Here is a 16941-nt window from a genome sequence, read left to right on the forward strand (position 1 = left end):
TCCATTCTCTCCAGGAAGAAAGAGAAATAATTTGAAATAATTGCATGAGGGAAGAAGAGAGGGAAAGAAGGGCTGGCAGTGGAAGTAAACACATGTTGCAAACGTAATATGGGCTGCATAAACTGTTTCATGTGTATTGTCACATTTAGTCTTCACAGCAGTCCTGTAAGGCAGGTATTATTACTCCCACTTTACAAATGAGGAAATTGAGGCTTAGAGAATGAAATCACTAGTAGAAATGAAGACCGCTAGTGAATGGAAGAACCAGGATTTCAACTCTATTTTTCTGTGGCTCCCCAGTCCTGGTTGGGAGCTCCACATTTCATTCACTCCTGTTTAGCCCTTAGTTGCCACTCATTTAACCTACACAATTGGTTCAGGTGTGTCGTCAGGACATTTGAAAGTACAAGGTTAAACTTACTTTTAAGATGGTGGGTTTGTTTTATTTCAAAAAGGTAGCTTTTTTGCAACAGCCTTAACCCTTGACCTCACCAAACCCTTGTAGAATGGAATGAATGCACAAGAGTGGAGTAAAATAATTGAGCAACGCTGTGGGCCAGGCAGGACAAAGGGACTGTAGAGGGTCTGTCAGTCTGTGAGAGGGAGAGCTACTGAGGCATTTCACTAATTTGACAAAAGAGTGGGGAAAAGAAGTCCTCTGGCTCATTTCATCCATTCATTTATTCAACAACTATTTGGAATGCACTCACTGTGTGCTAAGCACTGCATTAGGCACGGGGGATGCTAGATACTTCAGCACTCTGCCTGCTCCCCTCCTGCCATGCAGAGGCAGACAGGATGCTGCTCACACCCTGTCTCTTAAAGGCTCTTTCAAATCTACCCAAGTTCTGTCACAGTGACAAATTTCTCAGGTTTCTTAAAGAGATGGTTTAACAAAGGGAAGAAACAAAGCAAAAGACAGAAGTGAAAGAGTTGATGAGCAGACAGTGTACTCTTTATGTGAAAAAAATAAGCAAACACATATACATACGCCTACATTTGTATATATACATAGTGCTGGGCTTCCCAGGCTGCGCTGGTGGTAAAAGAATCTGCCTGCCAATGCACGAGACGTCAGATATGTGGGTTTGATCCCTGAGTCAGGGAGATCCCCTGGAGTAGGAAATGGCAACCCACTCCAGAATTCTTGCCTGGAGAATTCCATGAACAGAGGAGACTGACAGGCTACAATCCATGGGGTTGCAAAGAGTCAGACACGACTGAGTGAGCACACACACATACATAGTGCAGTCTTCATATCTTCACATGAAATAAATAAATTAGTAATATATATACATGTATACATACACATACATAAAGATGCATGTGTTCACACCTGTGTGTGTGAAATTAGCCTGATGTACAGTCCAAAACGCCATTACAAATTTGATTGGTCTTGTAACAGGCAGAAAACCTACTGGCACAGAGGACTAAGCGGTGGAGCCATCATTGTTGGAAATGTATTGTTCAGGACATTCGTTCACTTATTGATGCAGCAGTAGAAGTTGAATCAGATTCAGTTATTCAGTTGAAGAATAAATTGGAATATTTCAGTGCATTTCTTTTAAAAAAAAAAAAGCCACTTTAAGCTTATGTATTAAAATGACAAAGTCTTAAATAGGGGTCTCTTTTTCTAAACAAAAGATATGCAAATTGCAATTCAAGATTTATATTATGATAAAAACTGAAATACAAAAGAGTCATTATCCTGCAAAATGTAAAAGTACATTGCTTCATGAGTCTATAATGATATAATGGGATATTGATGTAATAAAAGGTGTCAGAAAGGAGACAATGACCTTAAAATTTTAAGTCAGAAACATTAGAATTGAACAGTAAGTATCTACCCACCTAACTATCCATCTATCTATTGCATATTTTAGAAATTTGAGGTGAGGAAGAGTATATTTTTATCTGCTGATGGTGTAGCCATAATAAGGGGTGTGGAGTTAGAGAACGGGAATTGTTTTTCACATAACCATTCCGACTCTGAAACTGGATAAAGATTTTACCTTGAATTTTAGATTAATAGTACTATCTTTCCTAAAAATCAGTGGTGTGTTATGAGGCTTGGAAATCATTCCTGGCCTAGCCACAGGACAGCAAATGTCAGAGACGCCAGTTCTCCCTGCCTAAGTATGAAAGACTTGCCCACAGTGAGTTTGCAAGGACTCTTAGTTTTTAAGATGATGGGAGCAATTTACAGTTAATCATTGTATGTCACTGCAAAAGAATGGATCAACTTAAAGACACTGCAATAGAACACAAAAGATTTACTCTATCAAATCACAGGGAAATTGTAGCAAACTATTTACATTTGAAGTTATTCTATGGCTTATTTTAAAAAGGGGAAGCATGTGTGTGTGTGTGTGTGTGTGTTTCAGGGGAGACACACTTTAAGTAATCAAGTGATATACCACATGTGAAGCAGACGCACAGGCTTGTTCCCACTACCAAACAGAGCAGAAGGCCTGGTTTAGCTTTATTTGGCAGGAATTTATATACTTGCTTCACTATTTGATCTTAACTTAAACAAAGGATGTTGGTCTCAGCCACCACTGATTTCAGGGTAACAGCTCTGCCTTCTCTCTGAAAGGCAGCAGGATTGTGACACTTCGAAAATCAGATGGTTGCACAGTATGGAAGTTTCTTAAATGTTTATTTATTGTAGTGAGCCAAACCCTCCTTTTCTTGTTTCTGAGTGTGCGATCAATTGCACTGAAAGCTGTAGGCAGAAGGATCTTACTTTCATACAATTGTCAGAACCTTGGCGAGGCCATGCAGAACAAACCCAAACAAACCAGGGACTCTAAATGAGGCCTAAGAACCTACTCTGAGCCCAAACTCCTGATAATTTTCCAGTTCAGAAAGTTGCTGAGGGTCCTCTGTCAGGGTGAGCTCATGGTTTATGATTTCGGAGCCTGTGCAACGCTCCCTTCTATTTCATCTTGACTTAATGTCATTAGTCTTCCTTCACAGAAACCTGAGCACTCATTTTCTAATCTGTCTAGATGATACGCTGACAGCATTTTCCCTGATCGAGACTTTACCATTTATGTCTCTGCCTCTGTTAATCATTTGCAGAAATGAGATTTATAGTAAAAAGGATTAAATCAATTCTGACTACCTCCCAATTCTTAGGTTTTCGGGGATTTTTGATGAACACAGAAACCATGGCCCCTCAGAGATGCTTTCCTAAGAAGATCTTTCTTAGCTTTGTGAGGTGGCCTTTCAGCGTCTCCGAGTCTCTGTGGATCATAGCAGGTCCACTTCTCCATGTTTTGTTTGGCAACCACGCCCGAGAGGCTACACTCGGAGCCAACTCAAGCTGTTTTTGATTAGAATCGATGAGTGAGCCATCCATTCTCTTCTCCTTCATTCTCCATCTTTCCTTCATTCTCTTCTTCCCAGTCCGAAGATGAGTACCCTTAGGAAAGGTATCAACCGATTTCAATTAAGTGTTTGTCTTTTGAGTTTCTCATCATGGGGTAAATTGTGACATTTTTAGCCGGCAGGGATTGAAGAGAAAAATTGCACTAATCGCAACTAAATCACAGTTTATTTTGTTCCTTTCTAATTTCTCTAATCTTTCACTGACTTGAAATTCCTACTATGTGTCAGGCCTTGTGCAAGGCCAGGGACTTTCACGAACTGCAGTCTTCCTTCCGTATTCACAGGGGACAGGTTCCAGGACTCCCATGGATACCAAATCTGCAGGAGTTAGTTGAAGTCCCTTATATTAATATAAAATGATGTAGCATTTCCATAAAGCCCACACGCACCCTCTTGTTTACTTTAAATCATCTTTACCTACCTAATACAGTGTAAATGCTATGTAAGTAGTTGCCAGCACAGCAAATTCAGGTTTTGTTATTGAGAACTTTCTGGAATGTTTCTCCCATATATTTTCAGCTGTTTGAATCCACAGATGAGGGTAGTCGTTCCCTTCTCCAGGACATCTTCCCAACCCAGGGATCAAACCCAGGTCTCCCACATTGCAGGTGCATTCTTTACCACCTGAGCCATCAGGGAAGCCCTATAAAGGGTCAAGTCAACTGTAATCATTTTCTTTCTTTCTCCTCCTCCCTTTGTTCCTTCCTTCCCTCAGTGGTTTTTTTTTTTTTTTTTTTTTTTTTTTCCAAATTTACTCTTATTATTTTGCTTAGTTGCCTTGGATTTCTTCCTCTGATCCTCATGGTGAGTGCAGGGATAGCATTTCCTGAGTTTTTTCTTCATTCTGTAAATCCTGTTTATCCCACGAGCTATGCTATCTAGCAAGAAGGACAGTGATCATATTGACATATCCTTGGCCATGTGTCTAGACCAGAGTCAATGCCTTTAAATTCACTGAACTACTTACTCACCAAAAGTCACTCTAAATCATCTGCTCTATGTCATTCCATTTGCTGTCTACTGCAGTCTAGAAAATATCTGGACCACAGTTCTCTCTGTTTGATTTCCTCTGTCTGGCCCTGTGTTCATCCCCTTGGTCTAGGTAGACATTTTGGCTTCTCTGGCTTTTAACCTTATTACTAGATAGATTCTAGGTCCTTTAACACAAAATGCAGATCTTTCAGACTCTCCCCTTTTGGGGCCACTCTTGGAAACAATTTGATACTAGAGATATAGTTAACCTATACACCCAGAATGTTTTTACAGTACCATCTCACTTGGTAGGTATAGGGCTTGCTGCTGTCCCTGGGTTTAACGTGGGAAAGATGAGTAATGTGTCACACATTTTGGCCTCAATTTGGAGTGTATTTTTTCACCATGGTGAACTGGCTTATGTCTGTATATTTTAAAGTCATTGTGTCATTTCATTTTCCCACTGAGGGTTAAATATTTGTATGTGTAGGATTTGTATCTCATACACACAAAGATTTGATTGTCCAAGATCCTAGCAGTGGTTGCATACATTGTGTCTTCATAGGGATTAGACTCGGAGGTGGTAGAAGCACCCTACAAATTTTGGACTGAGATAGTATGGGGACCTGCACACTGTAACCACAGGCTAGGAAAGAACCAGAAGTTTCACCCATACTATAAAGGTAAACTTCTGGCACTTCCTCAAGATATGACAGGTTAAAAAGGAACATCAGAAGTAGGATCCAGGGTACCTCACTTTTTTGTTAGTTTGACATAAAGGATTTAGCAAGTAGGAATAGAATAAGAAGCATTACTAACTCTGGTTTCAAGGATTCAGTCAGTCACATTGTGTGGGGTGCTCACCGCCATCAATATTCACAAACAACACCTCCCCTATACACAGCATTCTGCTGAAGATGCAAATTCTTATAAAATACAGTTCTTCCTTTCCAAGAGCTTATGATGAGTCTAAAAGAGACCACTACAGGCTTAAATGATAGAAGCCACTATATATAAGACTTGTTTGGACTATATCATGCCGAGGGTGCACCAAAGACAGTACAGTAACTGAAACTGAGATGAAGGAGAACTTGCTTAAAGATGTGGCCTACTTCACTGGTGTGTGACCTGCACTGTCTCATGGGACTAATGATACTGGGCTGTCACGATCTTAAAATTCTTAGTAATTTAATCTTTGAATGTGTTCCGTAGGTGACACCCTAAGGTAGAATGGAGCAGGCACATGAACAGGGAATATACATATACAATAAGCATAGCTGTCTGTCTTTGCTGCCCCATTCAGACTTGGAATTCACAATGCCCCAGCTGAGTGTACAATTCTGGTGGACCTACAATATGCGGGAGTTACTGTGGAAGACTCAAAGCAAGTACAAGGTCAAAATGTTATATCCATGACTATAAGCAAGGGAGAGCGGACGCTGATATGTCCCGGAGGCCAGGTTTTTCATTCCACCAGAATTTGCTTCAAACACAGATCACAGAAAGAAGGCATGGTGTTCTAAGAAATGCAAACAATCAAAGCATCATATCATATCCTTCTTTTACTCATGTTACGTCCATGTGTTAGCCAATCACTTAAGCTGAAAATGATGACACAGAAGTAAAGGAAGTGGTAGGGCAATCCAGAGTCCTTGTTTCCCTTCTTCCTTCCCTTTTCATCAGTAAATTGAAAGCATGTTGGTGAATGTGTATGTATAAATAAAAGTGATAAAAGCAGTTGAGTTAGTTTTGTGTACCATTTCCACTCTTTGGTAGCAAAATACATATGCATGTACAAACTATGAAATAAAACTAATGCAATTTCAGTAATTCTGCACATAATATAAATACTTTTGTATTTACATTTAAAACTGGCATTGCACATATAAAGATGACCAGTAAATAAAATTCATGCTAATAATTAAAAATCTTAATTTTTGTTTACTTAGAATTGCATTAATAGAAAATTAAAAATGTGACAATTCAAAGGAGATACCACAGAAGAAATAAAATTTTATACTTCTTCCTGTTTTTTGAACAAAGGCCTCCATATTTTCATTTTTCACTTGGTACCACAGACTATACATCCCCTGCCTGAGGGTCTTGACGGAAAGATGAAACTTGCAAAAGCAAAAAGCTTCTATTGGAAGTGCTACTTTTATGCCCTAAAATTGATCTATTTGATTTGGTCTGTGAATACCATAATGAAAGTGTGAACACTCAAAAATATTTGATCTATTGATTCAAAGCTTCGAAAATTAAACCTACCCCAAATACTTTTTCATTTAAAATTTTCTCTTCTGGTTACTCTATGCTCTTTAAATTTTTTTGTACATTCAACCCTTAAACCTTCATCTGTAACAGACTTGGAGTAAGGTATAGGGCAAGTCAACCTAGGTTTTTCTTAAAATGTTGTATCATCACCCATGACCTTAGTTGTCTCCAGAATCACATTTAAACTCCTGATTTTTCTTTGTAAGTTCTTTATAAATATTTATTTTAATTTTCATTCATTTCTATTCACTGACTGTCCATGCCCCTGGGTTGCTGTGGGTTCTTGGTTCCAACCCAGCAACCATCTCAATAGTTCCTTTATGGAACTCATCTCTTCTACCTCTAAGTCACATATACCACTCTTTCTACCTGGAACAATCTCAGTGAGCCATCTGATTACTTCTATTTCTCCCGTCTCAATGCAAAAAGAGAAAAATGGAGATTTCTCAGTCTCACTCCACCTCAGCTCCACTACAGATCCACCAAAAGAGAGGAGGAAGTACTTTATAACTATAAAACACTATACACACACAAAGCATGGCTATTAAAGTTGTTTTAATTATGTTGAGAACAGTTAATACTTCTTTAAGGCTTACTATAGCCAGGCAGTGTTCTAAACCTTGTGTGTATTAATGCATTTATATTCTCACAACAACACAGAAAGGTTAAGTAACTTGTTAAACAGCTAGTAAGTGGTGGAGGTGGGATTCCACCCCAGCAATCCCCCATTTACCTTCCTAAGGGAAGGTGTGGAAAGTCTCATGACACCATACTTTGGTGTGCCATCACACTGATCAATTAGCATGTACTTAAGAAGACTCTGCTTTAATGTGCCCAAGAGAAAGGGAGGACAGAACACCCCGATTTTTATATTGATGATTGCCTGCCAGAAAAATCCGCTCACTGTTTGCCTCTATGTTTCTGTCTGGTTCAGCTTTGTGTTTTAATTTTGAAGCGCAGACCTTCTCTGGGAAGTTAGATTTTACTTTGATATTTCCACCCGAGGCTGGAGCTTGGAGAGCGTGCTCTCTCGCACAGATGCTTACTCGAGCTGTGTGACCACCAGCCTAGGAGACTCCACTGCAATCTGCTTGGAACTTCCTACAGGACCACCCAGAAGCTGCAGCTGGTGCTGAGAACTGCGGTGGCCGCCTGTTTACATGAGAACGTGAGTTGAAGGAAGTGGACAATACCTGCTTTCTGCTGTCAGCCAAGGACTCCATTCCCATGGAAAGATTTGATGTGTAATCTAGAATATTCAAACGTTTTAGGCCCCAACTATTTTCCAGACATGGGAAAAAACTGGGGCAAAAGGGAGTTTCTCCCAGGATGCTGGCAGCCTCTCTCTGGTCCGGGAAAACCAGCTGTAGGTCTGGGACCATGGTTCGGACAGACTCCAAATGTGCTGATCCTCAGATAGACCACGTTGAAAGAGCCATTTTCTCATACAAAGACTTTCCATTGAATCATATCCTATGCACTATCTCTGGCTTCTCAGAGAGGAACAACACTGAACTTGTAAAGAAAACAAAAAGTGTCCTTAAAACCCTGGCCCATATCTTTTGCGGATAGCCAAGTTCATGCCTAGCCACCCCGGGAGGGCATTTGGCAACAGTCGCAGAAGAAAGCTTTTCTGTCCTGATGAATAACAGTGTCCGGAAGAGCTGTCTTGCAGGGTGAGGGGTGCCTGTGGAAGCAAGGCAGAGTTTTATGGAGCTGTTAGTGACGCCTTTATAGCACACTTTAGGTAGCAGATTTTTCGCTGAACAGGTTATCTTACTTCTGTGTTTTTGTAAATCAAACTCTTCTTTACAATTTTGTTTTGGACTACTTCAGAGGGCTCACAAATTAAAGAATTCCTAACATCTATTTCCACAGTAAATTCAGATTTTCAGAGATCAAGTTGCCTTAAATTAAGGGGGACCTGTATCACCAACTTGGTCCCTTCAGTTTTGCCATTTCACCAGGGCCATGTTAAACCGTCTGGACTCCATGAAGCTAACATGCCCTGCGAAGGAGAAAGAAGCAGGCTAGCCACCTGGAGACAAATGTTGCAAGCCGATGAGGCCTGTCCTCTGTTGAAGGCATAAAGCATATTCTTTGGGGTTGAGCCTTGAGAAGAAGAGCACACTCAGATTTACTGAACTGGTACTATGCACCGGGCATTTAATTGCACGATAGCCCCATGAGGGTAGAAGATAATGAGATAAAACTTAATAAGCACCTACTAGCCAATGGGCATGAAGCTAGTAACTTCATTTTTAAATGTATTGTTTCATTTAGTCTTTGTAATTAGGGTTGCCATAGTTAGCAAATTAAAATCTAGTTAACATCTAGTTACATTTGAATTTCAGATAAGTAACACATTCTTTTCAGTATAAATATGTCTCATACAGTATTTGGGATATACTTATACTTAAAAATGTTGTTTTCTACTTTAAATTCATATTTAAGAGGGGGGTTCTGTATTTTATCTAGAGGAGGAAATGGCAACCTACTCCATTATTCTTGCCTGGGAAATAACATGGACAGAGGAGCCTGGCAGGCTACAGTCCATGGGATTGCAAAGAGTCGGACACAACTTAGTGACTAGATCACTACCACCACCTGTATTTGACCTGGCAATGCTGTTTGGAAGAATCCTAAGAAGAAACGATTATTATTCCCATTTTACAATTGAGGAAACTAAGACTCAGAGACATTTTTAAAAAATTGCCCACAATGGCAAGTAAAGATAGAGGAGTTGGGATAACTGTTTCTGTTTGATTTTAAACCCTATACTGTCAGCAACTATACCATACAGTCTCCTCATCTAGGCTAATAAATAGAGTCAGTTTTATTCAGTCAAATAAACTGCCTCAAGAGAAAGAGCTAACTTCAATATTAAGTACTAGATATTTATTAATGATCTACCGAATCCAAAGCCTTGTGCTAGGGCTGGAGACAAGAAAAGATGCATATGAGGATACTTTAAGAACCAGGACCTGCTCTCATAGGAAAATATAATATAGTGGAGAAGATGAATGAGAGATGAGGAGAGGGAGTTGAGGGAGAGGGGAAAATGCTAAATATATTTCTAGTCAATTTCAGGTGTTTTAAGCAGAAACATCAGTGTTGTAGTTGACTCTGCTTTAAAAATCCTGAGGTCCACTTTTGAGAGCCTTGGTGGTATGGAGGTGGGGTCCTGAGGAAAATGGATGACCATCCTTGGTGTCCCCAAGGAGCAAGATTCCTATAAGAGATTAGCAGCTGCCACTTTGTGGAGTCACCAATGCCTCAGGTCCATGGCTCCAGGTCACACAGAGACTTTCAGAGTTGGTAGTGGCTTGTCTGTCACATTGCCCACCTCACTGATACCAGGGTCACCCTGGCAAAGCTGCCCAGGGAAGGCTACCCCTTCCTCCCTCAGCACTTTATGTGAAACCTGCCCATTCTGCCAACTTGTGTGAAGATGGCCAAAAGAGATTTGTTTTAGAAAGGCAGAATCCAAGAAAGCAAGTCTTAGAAGCACAAAGAAATTAGAATCATCATAGGATAATATTTGAGTTCTTCCTCAAGTACCACGTCAGATGTTTCTTAAGTTTTATTCCTAAACATCACAAGAAAACAATAAGGTAAAAATTTCTCTCTCTTCCTTACAGATGAGAAAACTGAGACTCAAAGATGGTAAGGGACACGCTGAAGGTCACACAGTCAGGATGAAGAGCTATCTGCTCTGAACTATGTTTTTTGTAAAGCATTGTGTTCCCTCCTTAAAACAAAGGGAATGGGACCTTTTCCCCTGCAGGCAGGCAGAGAAATTCAAATAAACAGCAAGCAGAAAGAGATGATGTTCAGGGCCTTGGTGAAAAGAAATGGGGCTGAATCTAATACCATTCTCTCTTATCTCTAATTGAAACTGAGGGTAGACATGCCTGTTTTTGCAGCTAACATCAAAAATAGAAATCAACACAGCACAAATGAATATCTAATGTTATAGCTTACGGTATGATTCTTTTTCCTATGTCATTTTACAAAATAGAAAAGATTTGGGAAGAGAAACTTAGAAACAGACACAGAAGACGCTTATGTCTTGATAGTAAGGACCGTTTTAAAGTTGAAGTTCTGGTTTTGATAAGAAAAAGCTTTTAAGAATGCTTTTTATACAGCATTGTATATCTGTATTTATAGTCAATTCCTTCCTTCACTTTGCCTCTCTTGTGCTACAATGGTAACTTTCCCTTCATATTTTCCCAATGGTTAACATTCTACTTCTGAAAATTATCCATTAAAATTTTATCAATTTTGTGTTTTGGTGAGACAGTATGAGGAAATGCCATTGTGAAATTAGATTTTTCTTTGACATCAGGCGCCCAGTCAGCAATCCAATCCCATGTGTTTCTATTGAGACATTAGGGTTTGATATAATTTTGGGCAGAAAACATTTTAAAAATGAAACAATTGAATTTTCTAGATGGTCTTGGGGACCACTTAACTTAAGAGAATACACTTCCAAATCAAAAGCCTTTCAATCATTTTAAATATTATTTGGATGATATTTGCTCTGTGTGTAGTAGCAGTTTGAATTTGTATTGAATGTTTGACCGGCTCATGCACACATAGATGATGTATGAAATTATTATTTCATATTTTTCTAGTGTTTGCATTGCAAGTGACATCTGGCTGACAGGAACTTGGAGAAATGGGATACGAAGTGAATGCTGCAGTTACCACAAGCATCGTATTTATCAAAAGGTTTAAGGTTGGCCTGTCTTTGTTTAACATATGAAACTTGGAACATTGACTGGGAAGCTCTGTGTTTTTGTGTTGCCTGCATGTTTTAACAGAGCTGTTTAGGAAAAGAGCAGTCAAAGAATAAACACTAATTGTATTATTTGTTCTGCTCATGAAAGTAAATATTATACATTCTAATTTTAAGAAAACACACTTAAATTAAATTTGATATAATTTCCATACATTTTGCCTGTATTCAGAGAATTTACAGACTTCATGTTAGACAAACATGCATATTGAGCACTAGTCATCATTATTCAGAAAAGGCAATGTGGAAGAAAAAAAAACTCAACTGCATTTTTAGTTCTATTTTCTAATTTGTGAACGTGCAAAATTGAAGGAAGATGTGAAAACATGTAGTACAGTGTTTGCAAGCTCTGACTCTGTTGAAATACACACATATAAACATACACATTTTCCTATTCTGCCTTTTCATGGAGGTCATGGTGCCAATTATGAATTTAGTCATGAGAAATAGTGTTCATTCAACAAAAATTTGTGAGCGTACTACTATGAACTATGTTCTAGCTGGGTATTGGAAAATGCAGAGGAATCAGACAATTCCTGCCCTTAATGAACTCACAATCAGGTAACAGAAGAGGTAAATATGGAAACCATTAAGTTCAATAGAGGGGTTTAGATACCATAAGAAAAGAGTGGAAGCATTGACAAAGTTGGGCAAAATGGTTACAGTGGTCCGTCTACCAAAGGCAGATTGGGAAGCAGAAAATGCATTATGTGGGCTGCTGTGAAAGCCTTTCAGGTATAAAAATAAGACATGCTCATTTTTTGAAACTTGAAAATTTCAGGAAAGTAGAAAGATGACAAAAATCATCCTTGTTATTATTGTCTAAAGACAAATATTGCAAACTTGCTTCTAACCTTTCCCTCCATTCTTTGCTCTCTCTCTCTCTAAATATATATATATATATATATATATATATATATATATATATATATATAATTTTGGGAGCATTGTGATAGTACTGCAAAAATATTGCATGTATTAAAAAAGAAATTAGATGCTGCATTCCCAAAACCCCAACATTACTGTTGAATGTGTTTCCATGTTATCTTAAGCTCTTCCTATATACGTAGTTGTTTATGACTGAACAATACTCCAACTGATATTTAATGTCATAAACTAGCCATTACTCTGCTAGGATATTTGGTTTGTTTTCTAACTTCCTCAATGAGCAGTAAGTTGATGACTTCTAAGGAAAAATAATTCACCTGAAGAGAAAGAAATCTCCAATATGAGACAAGTGCTCGGGGCTGGTGCACTGGGAAGACCCAGAGGGCGCGGGTAGAGAGGGAGGTGGGAGCGGGGATCGGGATGGGGAATACATGTAAAACCATGGCCGATTCATGTCAATGTATGACAAAACCCACTACAATATTGTAAAGTAATTAGCCTCCAACTAATAAAAATAAATGAAAAAAAAAAAGAACTCTCCAACAGTGGGATCCCTGGTACTAGAGTAAAGCATGACAAAGGTAAGTAACATATTTTCAGAATCTGTTAGAGTGCTAGGTACTTTACCTGTACTACTTTGTTTATTGCCACCAGAACCCTGATTCAAGCATGGTACAGTAGAAATAGACTGGATTCACCTGGAGCTACATTCAAATCTATTTCCCAACTTTGTCTAGCTGTATGATTTCTAGAAAAATCAGTTAATCGTTCTGATTTTCAGCTTCCTCATTTATGAATTGGGGCAGTACTAGCATTCATTTATCTAACAAGAGCTTATCAAGCTCACAGGGTATATAAGGTATCTTGCTAAGAATCGGGGACGTAAGAGAAGTGCCATGTGTCTCATGTCTTTGAGGGGCTGGCAGCCCAGTGGCAGTCCCAGACATGGAAATAGACCTGACAGGTCCCAGGGGAACACAGAAGAGAAAAAAATGCATTCTTTCTGGTGGGGCAACATTTGGTCTGGATCCTAGTAATGAGAAGTAAGTTTCAACTTGCCTTTCTGTGATGGTAGCATTCATCTTCAGCTCCCCAAGCAGTCATATGGCGGGTGTTGTGTCTATTTGTTCTGGTCCCTGCCCTGAAGAACCAGCTAGTATTAGTCCTAATGCCCAGAAGAACATGGTTTCTGTTTTATAGATAGACTTGAACACTGATTTATTTAAGAAGTGATTGTGTTGGTTTGGGAGTGATTGGTTTCTTTCAAAGTCCTTCTTCCTAAGAGATGTGTCTGACCTTGTAAACAGAGGTTACTGTTGACCCATCAAGGGATCAAGGGCCATCTTTTGACAGAGTATTTTGAAAGCTTTGTTAATCTGAATAGAACTCCTACTGAAATATGTAGGTTTTACAAAAAGAAAATGATATTAAGCAATATGCAGACATACTCTATAATCAGATTTGGACCTACATATATTAAGTCCCTCCCTGCTTAAAATTCCCAAATCTAAAATTAAAGCTAGAATACTCAGACCTAATGGCAAGTTTTCAAACATTCATAATCCAGCAATTTAAAATGCTTCAGATACCATTAAACTTGTCAATTGAACTAAAAAGATAATTTTAGCAAAACTTCTTCCTTCTCCTCTCAAAATTTTACACAAAAGTTTATCTGAAGTTTCACCAAATATGGAGAAATAAATATATTTGCAAATTTCACTAATGAACTCTACTTTTAAAATAAAGCAATCTCCAACTCCTGTCTTCTAAACCAATGATGTATCAGTTAGCTACTGTCATACAACTACCACATAACAATCCACTCCACATCTCAGTGGATTAAAACCAGAATTTGCTTAGCTTTTGAGGGTCGAATTAACTGGGATTTGTCTTGTCTAGGCTGGTTATGGCTAGTGGTGGCTCTTTTCCACATGCCTCTTAGAGAAGAGAAATAGAAGATTGTTCGAGTACCTACGATATGATACAATTGGTGTCCATGTTCTCCTAAACTTTACCAAAATATGAAATTCTAAACTCCTGCGTCAGTCTACTTCAACCCAAGTATAGGACAGATTTTCTCTTTGGCACTGACTTATTCTACATGTCATGGAGGCCAAGTTGGTCTGGGAGGCTGCAGGAGCCAGGCAGGCAGTCCAAGACTCACCGCTGCCACTGACGGTGAGCACCTCAGTTGCCTTTGGCAGCTGCGTAACAACACAGAAACCATACAGCTGCCAGATCTCAATGAGGGTTGACCTTAAGATGGATTTTGCAAACCACTCAAATAGATCTCTCTTTTTGGCAAGTTTTCAAAGTAAAAAAGGAGAAAACAATAAAATGTCTCCAATCTGCAGTCTCTCCATCAGATTTGCTGCATGCAGCCCCCATGCTCTCCCTAGCACTGAGCCATTATCCCCAGAGGGTTCTTCAAGCCTAGGACTGAGGGAAAACAAGTGGAATATGTCTGTGAGCTGCTTGCATGAGATCAGAACTGCCTCCCCCTGTGCTGCTGGGCCCATTTTATTAGCTCTGGGAGGTACTCGGGGTTGGGGGGGCACATGAAGGGTATGGAGGAAAATTGGAGGCAAATCTTCCTGGGTATAGGAGGTATCAGAACGAGTCATGTGACTTTTCTCTTCTAAAAGAGAAGGTGACACTCGCACCCAGGCTACACCCTGGCAAATAGTAGGTGTTTGAAAAATGTTTGTTGAAAGAATGATGATTAAATGAATAACTATTTTTCTAGTGCTATTGCTTGTCTAGTTTTGGTTCACTTGATGTCGGGGGATACCTGTTTGCCCAGTGTCTTGGTGGCTCAGACGGTAAAGAACCTGCCCACAATGTAGGAGTCCTGGGTTCAATCCCTGGGTCAGGAAGATCCCTTGGAGAAGGAAATGGCAACCCACTCCAGTATTCTTGCCTGGGAAATCCCATGGACAGAGGAGCCTAGTGGGCTACAGTTCATGGGGTTGCAGAGTCAGACACGACTGAGGTGCATAACACTTGATATGGCATAGAGGTTAATGTTATAGGTTCTATATTCAATCACTCTGTCCTTCTGTGTGAGTGTTTACTGTGTTCAAGGCATCAGAATTTGACAGCAAACCACATGCAATTACTACTTTCATGGAGCTTACAGTCTAATGAGATAAGTCAGACTTGAGTTGTGAATCTAGACTCTGACACTAGCTCTTTGTTGAAGGTTATTTTAAATCTTTGTGCCTGAGTGCCTTCATATGTCAAAAAACGTATCATCATATACCTAAATAAATTTATATACATATATATATATATATATATAAAGTTTGGAGATGCATGTGTGCTCAGTTGTGTCTGACTCTTTGCAACCCTATGGACTGTAGCCCACCAGGCTCCTATGTCCATAGGATTTTCCAGGCAAGAATACAGGAGTGAGCTGCTATTTTCTCGTCCAGGGGATCTTTCCTACCTAGGGATCAAACCCGCGTCTTCTGAGTCTCTTGCATTGCAGGCAGATTCTTTCCTGCTTGAGCCATTGGGGAAGCCACATAAAATTTACATTATATATAAGTATACATATATATATATATATATATATATATATATACATACATATACACACACACACACACACATGTATAAGGTATTTAGAATATCATCTGACATTTAAAAAGCGCTATGTAAATGTTTGTAATTACCTCATATATTGCTGTGAGGATTAAATGTGAAAATATGCCACAATGCTGGCATATATTAAGAACTCCATAAATGGTAGATATTATTATTTCCCATTATAAGTAGCTTTAAACAGTATTGCCATTCTAAGCTTCATGTGGGGGGTAGAAGTAGTAAGAACTGGGGTGGTGGGAGACTACAGCTGTGTCCATTGCAACTAAAACTCTAATCTGTGTTCTAATTCTCAGGCAGATACGTTGAGCAACACACACACACACGCCCCTTACAGTATATTTAAGAACACAATTAGAAGGAGAAGTGCCTGGGCCCCTGAACTAAATGTTCCTAAAAACTGAAATCCATTTTTTTTTTATTCATCCTCATCTATTGCCACAGTTATTTTGCTTGGCCCTGATGGAATACAGCTGGAGAGAATTTCCCAGAAATATCAGGAGAAGATGCCATGCCAGCTAGGGTGCCTCTGTGTGTGTGTGGTTGGGCGGAGGTGACAGCTCGTTTCTGCTCTGGAGGGATCTCTGCCCATCCTCAGAGCCTGTCAACATCTGTAGAATGATGCATTTTCCTTCACACTTATATTCCTTTCCTTTATCAAGTGTTTTTTACTCTATATTGCCCTGGTCCTTTGGATCCAATGAAAACATTAAAGATCTGCCATTAATCATTCTTAATTTTATTCCCTTCTTCCTTTCTCATTGGATTTCTACGAGGGCCTCTCCTCCTGTACATAATCACTCCAACCTGTTATTTTTCCTTCTCTGTGGGTTTCTCTCTCCATTTGAATAGCTCACTCATAAACAGCATCATTGAGACTCAAGATAAGTAGATGTATAAGTGCCTGTGTACTTGAGGCTTCCCATCTGGGCAAATCCTCATCCTTCGCTGAAGCACGTCTCTGACTTCAGTTTCCACAGCCCTCTTCAACAGCCAAGGAATGGCTG

General features: G+C 39.4%; 1 pseudogene; it reads right to left on the bottom strand.

Annotated features, from left to right (window-relative positions):
• LOC122676771 overlaps positions 1–16941 on the bottom strand; it is a 135273-nt pseudogene that overhangs the window by 5951 nt on the left and 112381 nt on the right.

The sequence above is a fragment of the Cervus elaphus genome, chromosome 20 (assembly GCF_910594005.1).
Source record: "Cervus elaphus chromosome 20, mCerEla1.1, whole genome shotgun sequence".
Taxonomy (NCBI): domain Eukaryota; kingdom Metazoa; phylum Chordata; class Mammalia; order Artiodactyla; family Cervidae; genus Cervus; species Cervus elaphus.